Below are 15736 nucleotides of genomic sequence, written 5' to 3' on the forward strand. Positions count from 1 at the left end.
TGTAGTGGAATGAAAGCGTATTTGGTTCCAGCAGTGCAGAATCATGCAAGACCAATAGAATAGTATACATGTTGAGAAAAATGAATAAAGATGTAACTGATTGGAGTGTAAAAATTACTGAGCTTTTTAAAGAATTATATTTTTGCACATCAGTACTGAACTAAAACTGACTCATTTGACTCTGCTATAACTCACAGAGAGATTTAACATTTTTCAATTCTACTTTTAGTTTTGAAAAAGGAATTATGTTTAAAAAAAACACCTTTTTACTGTATACACAAGCTGAATTGCAGTTCAAGGTCGAATGAGGAAATATCAACTCTCAAACAATTTATTGGCTTGATCAAGGTTTTTGTATGTATTGTACTGTTTATTAGACATGGACCGAACACCTCCATGTTCGGTTCGCAGCAGAACTCCCAAACAGAGGAAATGTTCTAACCCGAACAGCGAACCCCATTGAAGTCTATGAGAGCCGAACAGAAAAAAATCAAATTTTCCCATTTTAAAGGCTTATATGCACGTAATTGGCCATAAAAGGAGTATGGGGGTCTGGGTACTGCCCTGGGGGACATGTATCAATGTAAAAAACTTTTTAAAAATGATAATTTTTTGAGGAACAATGATTTTAATTATGCTTAAAGTGCAAAAATAAAAATTAAAAATTCCTTTAGAGTGCCTGGAGGGTCCCCTTAATGTGCCTGTAAAGTGGCGCATCTGTAGCATGCATAAAACATGCTGCAGCAAAAATGACATTTCTAATCCCATTTAAAATTACTTGCAGGTACAATTGCTACACCTGGCTATTGAAAAAAAAATTAAGAAAGGAATGGCGTGGGGTTCCCCCTCCCCTTCAAGTCTAATATGGATTTGGAGGGGAATCCCACGCTAAATAAAAAAAAAAATTGGCAGGGGTGCCCCCCAAATTCATACCAGACCCTTGTCTGGGCATGCAGCCTGGCAGGTCAGGAAATGGGGGTGGGGGGATGAATAAGCGCCACCCCTACTGAACCAAACCAGGCAACATGCCTTCAACATTAGGGGTGGGTGCTTTATTGATGGGAACAAGGAACTCACCCCCACAACTGTGGCCAGTGGCTGTGGGAGTCTGCGGGTGGGGGCCTATTGGAATCTGGAAGCCCCTTTTAACAAGAGGGCCCCCAGATCTGGCCCCCTTCTATGTGTATGTGGTACATCGTACCCCTATCCATTCACCAAAAAAGCATCAAAAAGTATGTTTTTGGTGATGATAAAGTCTTGAGTTTTTTTTTTTTTTTAATAACAAACATGTTATACTTACCTGCCCTCTGCTGTTGATTTTGCACAGGACAGCCCGGATCCTCCTCTATTTGGGTCCCTCTTCACTGCTCCTAGCAGCTTGCTATGGGGGCACCCGAGCCGAGCTGCAGAGCCATGTCCATTCAGACACAGAGCTGCCATTTGGCCCCACCCCCTCTCTCTCCTGATTGACAACTGAATATGATTGACAGCAGCGGGAGCCAATGGCGCTGCTGCTGTGTCTCAGCCAATCAGGAGGGAGAGCACCGGATGGGCGAGGAACTCGTGGACATTGCTGGAAAGAGATGGGGCTCAGGTAAGTATTAAAGGGTGCTGGGGTGGCTGCTACACACAAGACTTTTTATTTTAATGCATAGAATGCATTAAGATAAACCCCTTCTGACTTTACAACTCCTTTAAGGTGGTATATGACTCAATAGCTAAATTTTCCTCAAGAAAATAATTTTTGTTGTAGAGGATGTGGACAGGTGGTGACCCTTTTTCATGTGACATGGTCCTGCTTTCACCTTCATAGTTATTGGAATGCAATATTTTGTCTACTTTATGTAGTAATGGGGATCCTAATGAAAGTGTTGCCGATACTGCCCATTTTAGGTGTGGGATTAGAGGAATTCTTAACATGTTATTGTCCAATAGTGTAGAATACAGAAATATATAACAGATGCTGGACCAGCGCTATTAAACCCACAGTGTGAGGGGAGAATTATAAAAATGAATGTAAACAATAGATATAAAAACAGATATAGAGAATCAAAAAATAATAAAAAAACACAATAATGATAAATGTTTTAGGTGTATATAGATACAAAGTCCATGGAGTAGAGTCTATGTAGAGATGGATGGCTGGGTGGCCGCCGGCTTTCCTATCACTCATGTGAGTGCATTACCTTTTATGCCAATGAAGGATTGTTTTAATACTACACTCCCGTGGCGCTTCTCTGTTCTCTCTTCTTTATTTGTCTACCATGCACAGGAGTCCCCTCCTAACTCTGATAGAGCCGGCGGCCACCCAGCCATCCATCTCTACATAGACTCTACTCCATGGACTTTGTATCTATATACACCTGAAACATTTATCATTATTGTGTTTATTATTTTTTGATTCTCTATATCTGTTTTTATAACTATTGTTTAAATTTGTTTTTATAATTCTCATACCCACACACTGTGGGTTTAATAGTGCTGGTCCAGCATCTGTTATATATTTCTGTATTCTACATGTGTTGTAAGGAGTGACCTTCTTGCTGCTGTATAACCTAACAGTATGCATTAGCTCATGCTAGTACCCTCTTACTCCTACTGTATTGAACTGTGTTGTAATTGTACTGTGCCCTTCATATTGTAAAGTGCTGCACAAACTGTTGGTGCTATATAAATACTGTATAACAATAATTAATTTCTTGCACTAAATGAGCTCATGTACTCACTCACACAGTGCTAATCTACATTGCAGTCATGGGTTGCTGAACAATGGGTGGAGACTCCTGGCTGTCTTTCTAATAATGCTGCATTAATGGGAGGCTCAGACTGGGAGCCTCAGACTCCAACGTCTACAGCAAGCGGGGATGAAATTGCATCCCTCTCTGCTGTAAGAAACTACAGCAAGGCAGCGATGAGACTGGTGGCTGAAGAAATACAGTGCATAGCATTGACCAGTCTTACAAAACAGATATCATAGGTAAGGAAGCCTGTGATTCAAATAATTACCTCAATTTTCTCAGAGAAGATGGACTGTGGAAAAAATGAATACGATTTTTGCTTAAGGTGTGAAACTACCAGCACTTTAAGTGGTTCTAAAGGCAGAAGGTTTTTCACCTTAATACATTCTATGAAGTAAGATAAAAAAAATCTTCTACGTGCAGCACCCCTCTCAGTCCCCCTAATACCTACCTGAGCCCTATCTTGATCCAGTGATGAGCACGAGAGCCTAAGCTGTCATAGGACCCTTCTTCCTCATTGGCTCAGACAGCAATGAGTTCCATTGGCTCCTGCTCCTGTCAATCAAAGTCAGTGGGTCTATGAGAAGAGATAGGAGGACAGGGCCGAGCCTTGGTTCCTTGTCTGAATGGGCACACAGAGCAGCGGCTCGGGAGCAAGTCTGCTCTGGAGCCCCCATAACAAGCTGCTTGCTGTGGGGGCACTCAGCTGGAGGGAGGGGCCAGGAGCACCAGTGAGAGACCAGAGAGCAGGAGGATTGTGGTCGCTTCGTGCAAAACCATTGCACAACGTATAAGTATAACATGATTGGTATTTTTAAACAAAGAAGAAACAAGACTTTAATATCACTTTAAATAGAAAATGTTTCTGCCTGGAGTTCGGCTTTTTTCTTTTCATTTTTGGCATACAGTTAGCCACATGGTCTTTGCTACCTGGGCTTCTGACCTTAGTGGTGGCATGTTAACCTCTCTTACTTTCTCAGTGGGTTGGCCCTGGGAAGTTCATATGCTACTGAAATATTTCATTCTGAGAGACTCCTGAAAGATGTTGGCTCGCTGAAAGAAATATATTCAGCCTTCAGGAAACACCTGCAGCTGTGAGTTACTACCTGATTGGAATTGCAGGGGTGCACAGAAGATTGCAGTCTGTTTTGAGCTGCTTTTTTTCAAGTATCCTAAATTTTCTTTCCATTTTTTTTTATTAGAAAATAGTTTTATTTTGAAAACAGACAAAATACAAATCCCAATCACACAGTAAAATATACAAATAATCAAAATATCCAGGCAATAGTCAGTATAATATATATATATATATATATATATATATATATATATATATATATATACACAATATCTCACAAAAGTGAGTACAACCCTCACATTTTTGTAAATATTTTATTATATCTTTTCATGTGACAACACTAAGAGCAGGTTCACATACAGGCGACCCGACTTGCCGGGGCGACCTGTGAAGTCACGGTGCACAGCGCGCACCGCAACCTCGGAGCGACATGCACGGACTTCATATCATTGAAGTCAATGCAGGTCGCTCCAGGTCGCCCCAAAGTAGTACAGGACCCTTTTTCTAAGTCGGAGTGACTTGTGTTGCTCCTATTAGAATGGGTCCTGTGCTAATCTATGGCAGGCGACTTGTCAGGCGACCAAGTCGCCTGACAAGTCGCCCCAGTGTGAACCAGCTCTGAAGAAGTGACACTTTGCTACAACATAAAGTAGTGAGTGTACAGTTTGTATAACAGTGTAAATTCACTGTCCCCTCAAAATAATTCAACACACATCCATTAATATCACCAAGGACTGAGACAAGCAGTATCCAGCCAAGGAGCCTATAGTTTCTGAAATTTATCAGGGCAGCCCCTATGTTGATACAGTGGTGATAGAAAGTTTGGGCACCCCAGGTAAAAATTTGTATTAATGTGCATAAGCCAAGTAGCCAAGGAATGATGGAAAAATCTCCAAAAGGCATCAAATTACAGATTAGACATTCTTATAATATGTCAACAAAAGTTAGATTTTATTTCCATCAAGTTAATATCTTGTACTGCCCCCTCTGGCAAGTATCACAGCTTGTAAACGCTTTTTGTAGCCAGCCAAGAGTCTTTTAATTCTTGTTTGAGGTATCTTTGCCCATTCTTCCTTACAAAAGTCTTTCAGTTCTTTGAGATTTCTGGGCTGTCTGTCATGCACTGCTCTTTTAAGGTCTATCCATAGATTTTCAATTATGTTTGAGGTCAGGAGATTGTTAAGGCCATGGCAAAACCTTCAGTTTACGCCTCTTGATGTAATCAAGAGGTGTGTTTAGGACCATTATCCATTTGTAGAAGCCATCCTCTCTTTAACTTCAGCTTTTTCACAGATGGCATCAAGTTACCATCCAAAATTTGCTGAAATTTTATTGAATCCATTTTTCCTTCTACTCATGAGATGTTCCCTGTGCCACTGGCTGCAATACAACCCCAAAGCATGATTGATCTACCCCCATGCTTAACAGTTGGACAGAGGTTGTTTTCATTAAATTCTGTGCCTCTTCTTCTCCAAACGTACCTTGGCTCATTCTGGCCAAAAAGTTTGATTTTAACCTCATCGGTCCACAGAACTTGTTTTCAAAATGCATCAGGCTTGTCTATATGTTCATTTGCAAAGTTCAAACACTGATTTTTGTGGTGAGGACGTAGAATAGGTTTTCTTCTGATGACTCTTCCATGAAGACCACATTTGTACAAGTATCTCTTTATAGTGGAATAGTGTACCACAACTCCAGTGTCTGCCAGATCTTTCTGGAGGGATCGTGCACTCAAACGTGGGTTTTGAATTGTTTTTCTCACAATCCTGCGAGCTGTTCTGTCTGATATTTTTCTTGGTCTTCCAGATCTTGCTTTAACTTCCACTGTTCCTGATGACTGCCATTTCTTAATTACATTCCGAACAGAGGATATTGACATCCGAAAAGGCTTTGCTATCTTCTTATAGCCTTCTCCAGCTTTGTGAGTGTCAACTATTTTCAGTTTCAGTTTTCTAGACAACTGCTTAGAAGATCCCATGGTGCTGATTGTCTGGGCATTTAAAACCTTTGAGATTGACATCACCTGGTCTTCCCAGACGATGATTGAGAACAATCCATGACACTGGCAGGTCTCAGCCTTGCAAAGGGGGCAGTGCATGCTATAAATTCTGCAGGGTGTCCAAACTTTTGCAGACACCATTTTTTTTTTGTTTTCTGTCATTTTGAAAGTGTCAATGATGGAAATAAAATCTAACTTTTGTTGACATATTATAAGAATGTCTAATCTGTACTTTGATGCCTTTTGGAGATTTTTCCATCTTTCCTTGGCTTCTTTATGCACATTAATACTAATTTTTACATGGGGGTCCCAAACTTTCTATCACCACTGTATATGTATTTTTATAAATACAGGGAGTCGCCAAGGGGCAAATCCATTCCTGCAGGGAAGGAGGGGCTACTGATTTCCAATGAATCAAAACAAATTTACATGCCACAGACATTGGATATGGCCTCTCCCAAAATCTCTCGATTCTTCATCTCCCAAAATACTCAATAAGCAGCATTTAGGGTCTAGTGGTATGGTAGCCTGGAACAGTGTCAATCATCCCCTTCCAAAAAAGGTGGAGTTTGGGGCAGCGACAATTCTTCCTCTCTTAATACAGTTAGCAAATTTTGTTCATCTGTAAAGTGATTGGTACCTATCTTTTACTGGAGCATTATAGCTATGTAAGTGAACTGGGACATCCCAATGGGACCTGTTGTACAATTTAATGGTCCTTAGATAACAGTAAACATCAAAAAAATATTAAAACTCATGCTTAAGCATGTGAGGTTATTTGGAAGCATCTAACATTGGAAAAATAAATGGTAGAATTATCTAATCTATATAATTTTTTGGAGATATTATCACAAGTAAAAAAAAAAGCCTAAATTTGAAAAATAAATGCCACTTGTACAGTGCATTGTAGTCACTGATCACTGATACCAACTCGCAATTCCAATGCGTATTTAAAATGTGCCCCTCCCTCTCTCCCTCGCCTTCCTTTGTAAGGTGCTGTATGAAGCCCAGCTGTTCGTTTGAGAGATTACTGATTGCTCCTTGCCTGTCATATCACACTAAGACCTTACAGGAGCCCGCTAAGTATGCAAATCATAATGGTTCCAGAAGCAATGGAGGTGTAATAGTATGTATTTATTGCTTCGGTATGAAAAAAGTATTTAGCTATGAATAATAATTTTAAAGCCTAGACAACTTCAACAATTTGGGTTACTCCTATCACTGCTAAAGTGAACCGCTATCAACCACTGCCCAAAGGGTAAGCATGCAAGTGTGTTGATAAAAGGCTGCATAGGTAGATTTGTAATTATTTTAATTCACATGCACTGTGTATGTTGTAAGTGTACTTTTTGTAGCATTGCTTACTACAATAAAGGATGATGTCTTAGTTGCATCTCACATATCTCCAAGAATACTCTAGATCAACTAGTGTATTCATTAACATTACACAGAAAATAAATACTGAGGTGGATTATTCTGTAATTTGTTAGAGAGTTATTTGTAATGCACATTAATTGGACAGCTATATCTCTGTGATGATTCAATTACTGGCTACCACTGCATTTCCATTGATTAGACCCTGGATCATGATATCTGAAAAAAAATCTTTAATCAACAAAATATCTAGCACTGTGCATTACTTGTCTTAATGATAGTGCATTTGTTTTGTTAAAGACACCCAGACCTAAATTGATGTAAACAAATACAACCACAAACTAGGTACAGTATTACATACATCCATATTTTACTTTTAATTAAATTAATAGGTTAACATTTGTAAGTAACAAATTTCCTGTGTAATATGTAGTGTGCTCACATGCTCTGCAGCCCAGGCTATCCACTTACATAATATTGGTTTTGAAGTCGTCAATATCAAATCAGACTAAACCTAATTGCAATCAATCAGGCTGTAAATGAGCAAAGGTTTAACTTCAAACAAACTGTAAGTAAGCACTTTTATTAAGCCATTAATTTAAAGGGTATAATGGTGTCCAGAGAAAAAGGAGAGGCCAGTACTGTGGAACCAAATCCTTGTGTTACAGAATTACTTTATCAGCTGTGCATAAAGCATTATAGTCTTGTTCTGTTGTTATTTCCTTTATATCATTGTCCTTTTTAACTCACAACTCTTAGATCTTCTTATAAGAAACAAGCATAACATGCTTTATTTAGTCATCTCTGAAAGTTGTGGTATTTTACCACTACTAATGCTATTATATAAAATAAAAAAGAAAGGGTGCCCTGATAGATTAAAGATGGCAGCAACTAGGATTCCAAAAACCTTCTTGGAATAAACAAGTGATGAAAATAGATAAATCTAGTGCGCTCAAAGACTACAAAAACAAAGGTGGTACTCCAATAAGTTTCAAAATTAAAATAAATAAATATAAATATGAATCAATATAAATAGTGTGGTGTATAACGTCACCAGTGCACAGTGATTTAATACAATATAATAAAATATATAGTGAATAAGTCCACAAATAATAATGGTGTAAATGACAAGTGTAAGTCCACTCAAAAGGTAATGATTAACTCATTCTAAGTATTCAAACAATCCTTGCAGTGCAGGGTATCGTCAAAGCATTGAAGTGAAATAGCTCCTTACCACATATCAACTAGTCAGTAGCATAAGACATAAATCTAGTTAATAAGACCCAAGCTGTAATTTCACCACAGCATACAATGTGACACCCCGTGCAGATAGATGGAATGGTCTCTTACCAAATGTATATGGAAAATCAGCCAAAAACTCTAACCTGAAGGTAAAACACCAGAGACCAACAGAGGTAGATGATTAGGGCCGAATGGCTGTTTCCCACATAAACAATATCCAGGGACTCTCTTAGATATGCAGATCTTGCTTCATGTAAAATTTCCCAGGTATAAGGCAGAAGACTCTTTTGTGAGATACTGTACATGTGTCAGGAGAGAGGGGAGGCAACCATGAACCAAACCAAAAGTGCTGACCATAAAAGGCTTAACAGAATTTTCTGCTGGGGTATATATTCATATCTATGGGTCTTAAGATGACACAATACCTTAAAAATGAGTATGGAAATTGAAAAAGAGATCTAAGATCCAAGAAAAAGAAAGAAACTTCCAGCTTGTTGACTGGGACTTGACTGGGATTATGTCTCTCTGGAATATTATGTCAACCAATGGGTGGATTCACGTAGACCAAAAAAAATGTTGCCGTCCCTTAATTAGCCCCGAGGCGAATTGGATTGCACCAGTATTTATATTGATTCATATTTATATTTATTTATTTATAATTTTATGAATTTTTGTAACTTATTGGAGTACCACCTTTGTTTTTGTTTTTTTTGTCTTTAAGTGCACTAGATTTATCTAGTGCTATTATATCACATCAAATTAATATTAGTCAATTCAAAAAGCTATGTAAAAGAAAAAAAGGAGAAGGAGCCATTTGAAGTGGTAATAAAATAGCATGTACAACAAGAAGATAGGGCTTTGAATAGATTTTAACTTTACGGAAAAAAAAGGGACATATTGGTGGCATTAAGTTTGTGAATTAAACTTTTTGGAGAAAATTTTCAAGAGACAAAATAAGTAGGTGGTGCTATATTAACTCATCCAGCTTAGTGAATAAAGCATTCTGTAATATGTTTGTTTATGTAAGCATAAATTCAAAGTACTGATTGTGCCCCATAGGAAATGATCACTATAGGCCAGAAGGAATTCTAGACGTATTATGTATACCATAAGGAATTTTTCATAACTGTTGTGCCTTTCACCTATTCCATATTAGGACGTGTTCTCACTATCACTTAAAAGGTGATAACCCCCCCCCCCACAGTTCAGCTGTGTTTTCATCCCCCCAACCACTCCCCCTTTAGCTGCTGGGGTGTATATATGTCATGGCTGCGAAATGAGACTCCCTGGCCATGGCAGGATTTATACCCTCTGCCAAGTAAATGGAGACACTCTGCAAGCTCCCCACAACCGCTTGCAATGCACATTGTTGTGGTGCCCTAGTGCAGGGTTCCAGGTGATGCAACTCCTCTTCACTGCCTGTCAAATGTTCTTTCCAAGTTCATATCATTCCTCAGAGTGTGAAGCTAATGTGAATGAGCCCTAATGATTTTCCTTAATGTAACCCCCCCATGCTCATGGCAACAAATCTCGACATTTCACAGAGTGGATAGTTGGCCCTTCAAGTGCAAATATACTTAAAACAGGAATATAACAGAAAATAACTTTTCCATTCCTGTATGTGTTGTTTAGATTCACCCACTCTATTTGTTCTTTATCTATTCTCATTGAGACAGAGAGTGATGTAGAATTCAGGAATGTATTTAGTGTAATTTATATTAAAAAAAAAAAGGGGGGAAATTATTTTTATGTTTTTTTTCTATTTATAAAAAAAAAAATAGTTTTAGTAAATATCCCCCACTGTCATTATCTCACAGCTATTGGGTACTGTGTGCTCAGAACTTGTATAAAACATTTACATGCATGTACAGTGTGACCGAATCTGGACACCGCGACTGGGTATCTCCGCCAGTAACCTGCTTCCTTAGCTCTGGAACACGTGAGTATGGCTATAGTTACCCCAAGAACTAGACAGCACAAGTTTTGGAGTCAACCAGAATCAAACTGTTTATTCAAAACACATGCACACAGATAAGTAATAAATATACTCGCGCCTAGATGTATAATTTTCAATGTTTAAGGGAAGCAGCAAGTATTCAAAAATCACTATCATACAGGAGTGATCTCAAGAAATATGGAACAGGTAAATATACTGCGCTAACCCTACGGGTCAGAAAAAAGTGCACGTGCCAACGTGTACCCCCTCCTTTTGTTGGGTAGTTATATGCTGGAAATAAATATGATAAATATTAACCACTGTGAAGTGCACATACAACTCCGTGTATCAATAAAGAATTAGGAAACACAAATAAATATATAAAATATAAATATATAAAAGAACATGTGATTTAAATACGCAAGAATAAATAACAATATAAATTTATAATAACATGAATAATAGTCCGTGGATGATTAAACTTAAAGTGCCAAAAAACGTGCTCATATATCTCTGAAGTGCTGGGTTGGTTCGTGCAGGACGGTGATTCTTGGGGCTCTATCACTCTGTGCCAAATGGGGTAAGGTATCGCACTTACCAGATGGTGTGGATTCCACTGGCGTACACCAAATGGAATCTAACAGGCTTAATGCTGCTGCTCCTGTGTATGGATACGTGGGTGGACGTTTCTCCTTATGGACATAGGATGGACACTCCGCATGGAAGAAAAAAATTGATGCTCCTCGTAGTGTAAAATGGTTTTCCTTTTTATTGAACTCTCTTGAAATTGCACATCAATATTCACACACAATGTCCAAAATAAAACTCCATAAAACCCCCGATCAAAACTGCAGCTGATACTTTTAAAATTTCCAAGTGGTAAAAGCACTCCAAAAAAAGAACGTAGGTGACACAGCAAAAACAAAAAACAAAAAACCCCAAACAATGTTTGGGTCGGTATAAGATAAGCCGCTCCTGAGCTCCTCCGTTGCCTTGCGGCTAAGAGGACTATGGTGCGCTGACTACCTCCGCTTTCCTCGCCGTACCCGGAAGTTGGAGACACGGCGTGCGGTTCAGCTGGCTCAGAGCGAGGCAACGTGCGTGCCAACTTGACGCGTTTTGTCAGAATGTGACGTCTTCGGAAGTGGCCAATTCCGAAGACGTCACATTCTGACGAAACGCGTCAAGTTGGCACGCACGTTGCCTCGCTCTGAGCCAGCTGAACCGCACGCCGTGTCTCCAACTTCCGGGTACGGCGAGGAAAGCGGAGGTAGTCAGCGCACCATAGTCCTCTTAGCCGCAAGGCAACGGAGGAGCTCAGGAGCGGCTTATCTTATACCGACCCAAACATTGTTTGGGGTTTTTTGTTTTTTGTTTTTGCTGTGTCACCTACGTTCTTTTTTTGGAGTGCTTTTACCACTTGGAAATTTTAAAAGTATCAGCTGCAGTTTTGATCGGGGGTTTTATGGAGTTTTATTTTGGACATTGTGTGTGAATATTGATGTGCAATTTCAAGAGAGTTCAATAAAAAGGAAAACCATTTTACACTATGAGGAGCATCAATTGTTTTCTTCCATGCGGAGTGTCCATCCTATGTCCATAAGGAGAAACGTCCACCCACGTATCCATACACAGGAGCAGCAGCATTAAGCCTGTTAGATTCCATTTGATGTACGCCAGTGGAATCCACACCATCTGGTAAGTGCGATACCTTACCCCATTTGGCACAGAGTGATAGAGCCCCAAGAATCACCGTCCTGCACGAACCAACCCAGCACTTCAGAGATATATGAGCACGTTTTTTGGCACTTTAAGTTTAATCATCCACGGACTATTATTCATGTTATTATAAATTTATATTGTTATTTATTCTTGCGTATTTAAATCACATGTTCTTTTATATATTTATATTTTATATATTTATTTGTGTTTCCTAATTCTTTATTGATACACGGAGTTGTATGTGCACTTCACAGTGGTTAATATTTATCATATTTATTTCCAGCATATAACTACCCAACAAAAGGAGGGGGTACACGTTGGCACGTGCACTTTTTTCTGACCCGTAGGGTTAGCGCAGTATATTTACCTGTTACATGCACACAGAGATATACAATCTGACAACCCCCCCCCCCCATTAGCCACACAAAAATACAAATCCCATAATAAGCTTACTATAGGCAGACAGGAACAATAGAACAATGGAATGCAGGTATTCAACAACAACAAACCCCCACCCCACTAGCAAGAGTCTGATTAGTGCAGAGCCGACCTGACTGGGGTTCTTGGTCACCCTGTGCCCCTAATAGACACAGGGTGACTTACACATAGGAAGGACTGGCGTAACTGGACGAGGAGTCTCCCAACCTCCCTAAAGAAATCTGGGTTCCACAAGCCCCCCAACCAAAGTGACTCACGTCACATACAGTATCTCACAAAAGTGAGTACACCCCTCACATTTTTGTAAATATTTTATTATATCTTTTCATGTGACAACACTGAAGAAATGGCACTTTGCTACAATGTAAAGAAGTAAGTGTACAGCTTGTATAACAGTGTACATTTTCTGTCCCCTTAAATAAACTCAATACACAGCCATTAATGTCTAAACCACTGGCAACAAAAGTGAGTACACCCCTATAAAAAAATGTCCAAATTGGGCCCATTTACACTTTTTCCCTCTCCGGTGTCATGTGACTTGTTAGTGTTACAAAGTCTCAGGTGTGAATGAGGAGCAGGTATGTTAAATTTGGTGTTATCATTCTCACTCTCTCCTACTGGTCACTGGAAGCTCAACATGGCACCTCATGGCAAAGAGCTCTCTGAGGATCTGAAAAAAAAAGAATTGTTGCTCTGCATAAAGATGGCCTAGGCTATAAGAAGATTGCCAAGACCCTGAAACTGAGCTGCAGCACGGTAACCAAGACCATACAGCAGTTTAACAGGACAGGTTCCATTGAGAATAGGCCTCGCCATGGTCGACCAAAGAAGTTGAGCGTTATATCTAGAGGTTGTCTTTGGGAAATAGATGTATAAATGCTGCCAGCATTGCTGCAGAGGTTGAAGGGGTGGGGGGTCAGCCTATTAGTGCTCAGACCATATGCCGCACACTGCATCAACTTGGTCTGCATGGCTGTCATCCCAGAAGGAAGCCTCTTCTAAAGATGATGCACAAGAAAGCCTGCAAACAGTTTGCTAAAGACAAGCAGACTAAGGACATGGATTGCTGGAACCATGTCCTGTGGTCTTATGAGACCAAATTAACCTTTTTGGTTCATATGGTGTCAAGCGTGTGTGGTAGCAACCAGGCGAGGAGTACAAAGACAAGTGTGTCTTGCCTACAGTCAAGCATGGTGGTGGGAGTGTCATGGTCTGGGGCTGCATGAATGCTGCCGCCACTGGGGAGCTACAGTTCATTGAGGAAACCATGAATGCCAACATGTACTGTGACATACTGAAGCAGAGCATGATCCCCTCCCTTCAGGGACTGGACCACAGGGCAGTATTCCAACATGATAACGACTCCAAACACACCTCTAAGATGACCACTACCTTGCTAAAGAAGCTGAGGGTAAAGGTGATGGACTGGCCAAGCATGTCTCCAGACCTAAACCCTATTGAGCATCTGTGGGGCATCCTCAAATGGAAGGTGGAGGAGCGCAAGGTCTCTAACATCCACCAGCTTTGTGATGTCATCCTGGAGCAGTGGAAAAGGACTCCATTGGTAACCTGTGAAGCTCTGGTTAACTCCTTGCCCAAGAGGGTTAGGGCAGTGCTGGAAAATAATGGTAGCCAAACAAAATATTGACACTTTGGGCCCATTTCCATTTAGGGGGGTACTTTTGTTGCCAGTGGTTTAGACATTAATGGCTGTGTGTTGAGTTTTTTAAGGGGACAGCAAATTTACACTGTTATGTTACCAGCTCAGTTGAGCTTGTTCATTGTTTCTATATGTAATCTATGCAAAATCAAAATAAACACTTTTGAATAAAATGACTACTGACCTCAAATCAACCATGAAATAAAATGAAAGAAAAAAGCCCCAAGAAATAAGAACAAAAAGGCAGAAAAAACATTGATTGTCCAACAAGTTAGCAGTCGGAATTATAGCAGAGTTTCCCAACTGACTTTACTCTCTCCCATTGCACTTTTTCAGCTTTCTGTATGCTTTCTCTACAATAGCTACTAGTTCACTGACACTATGGTTGCTCTGTGGTAATCCTTTATAGTGAGTGGACAGGCTTATGAAAAAGTCCCCTTTTGTGCCTTCTAAGCTTGCTTAAACACTTCTAGACCGAGCCCATTTCGGACACGTTGTTTACAAGATAAAATCTGTATTTTTAGCTAGCAAATAACTTAGAACCCCCAAACATTACATATATTTTTTTAACAAAGACTCTGGAAAATAAAATGGCGGCCATTGCAATATTTTTTGTCACGTGGTATTTGCGCAGCGGTCGTTCAAACGCCATTTTTTTGGAAAAAAATACATTTCACTGCATTTAAAAAACTAAACAGTAAAGTTAGCCCATTTTTTTGTATATTGGTAAAGATAATGTCACATCGAGTTAATAGATACCTAACATGTTACGGTTTAAAATTGTGCACACTCGCACGATGGCGACAAAATACGGTACATAAAAATCTCCATAGGCGACGCTTTAAACATTTTTAACGGTTACCAGTTTAAAATTGCAGAGTAACTCTTTCTTTAGAATTATTTCTCTCACTCTGGCAATCGCAGGGATACCTCACATGTGTGGTTTGAACAGAGTTTTCACTTGCGGGCACTACTTACGTATGCATTTTTTTTGCTCACAGCAACGGGGAAACTTTAAAATTATTTTTTTCCTATTTATTTTATAAAATTTTTACATTTTAGCACAGTTTTAAAAAAAAAAATCTGATCACTTTTATTGCTGTCACAAGCAATGTAAACATCCCTTGTGACAGTAATAGGCAGTGACAGGTACTCTTTATGGAGGGATCAGGGGCCTAAAAGACCCTATACCCCTCCACTGCACTTCAATGTATTCAAAATGCTAAAATCAGCATTTTTCAATACTGACAGTTTTTTAAATTCGGCGCCTTTAGCCGCCGAGTAACCCGGATGTGACGTTATCACGCCTCTTCCGAGTTACCACATTGGAGACCCGATCAAACCCAAATTTGACTTTGATTGGGACTCCAACTGGTTGGCAGACATGACGGCTGGTTGTTCGGGTCTCCCGGTGGGACGGGAGACCCAGGCTGAGCCGCAGAAGGTGGCTGGAGGGGGGGGGGCGTCCCCTCCCGCTCGCTGGAATAATGGCTGACTGGCTCCCAAGCTGCATTGGCTGTTTTCATCTGAAAGCCGACCGCTGACTCTA

This window comes from Pelophylax lessonae (genome assembly GCF_965119305.1).
Source record: "Pelophylax lessonae genome assembly, chromosome: 2".
NCBI lineage: Eukaryota > Metazoa > Chordata > Amphibia > Anura > Ranidae > Pelophylax > Pelophylax lessonae.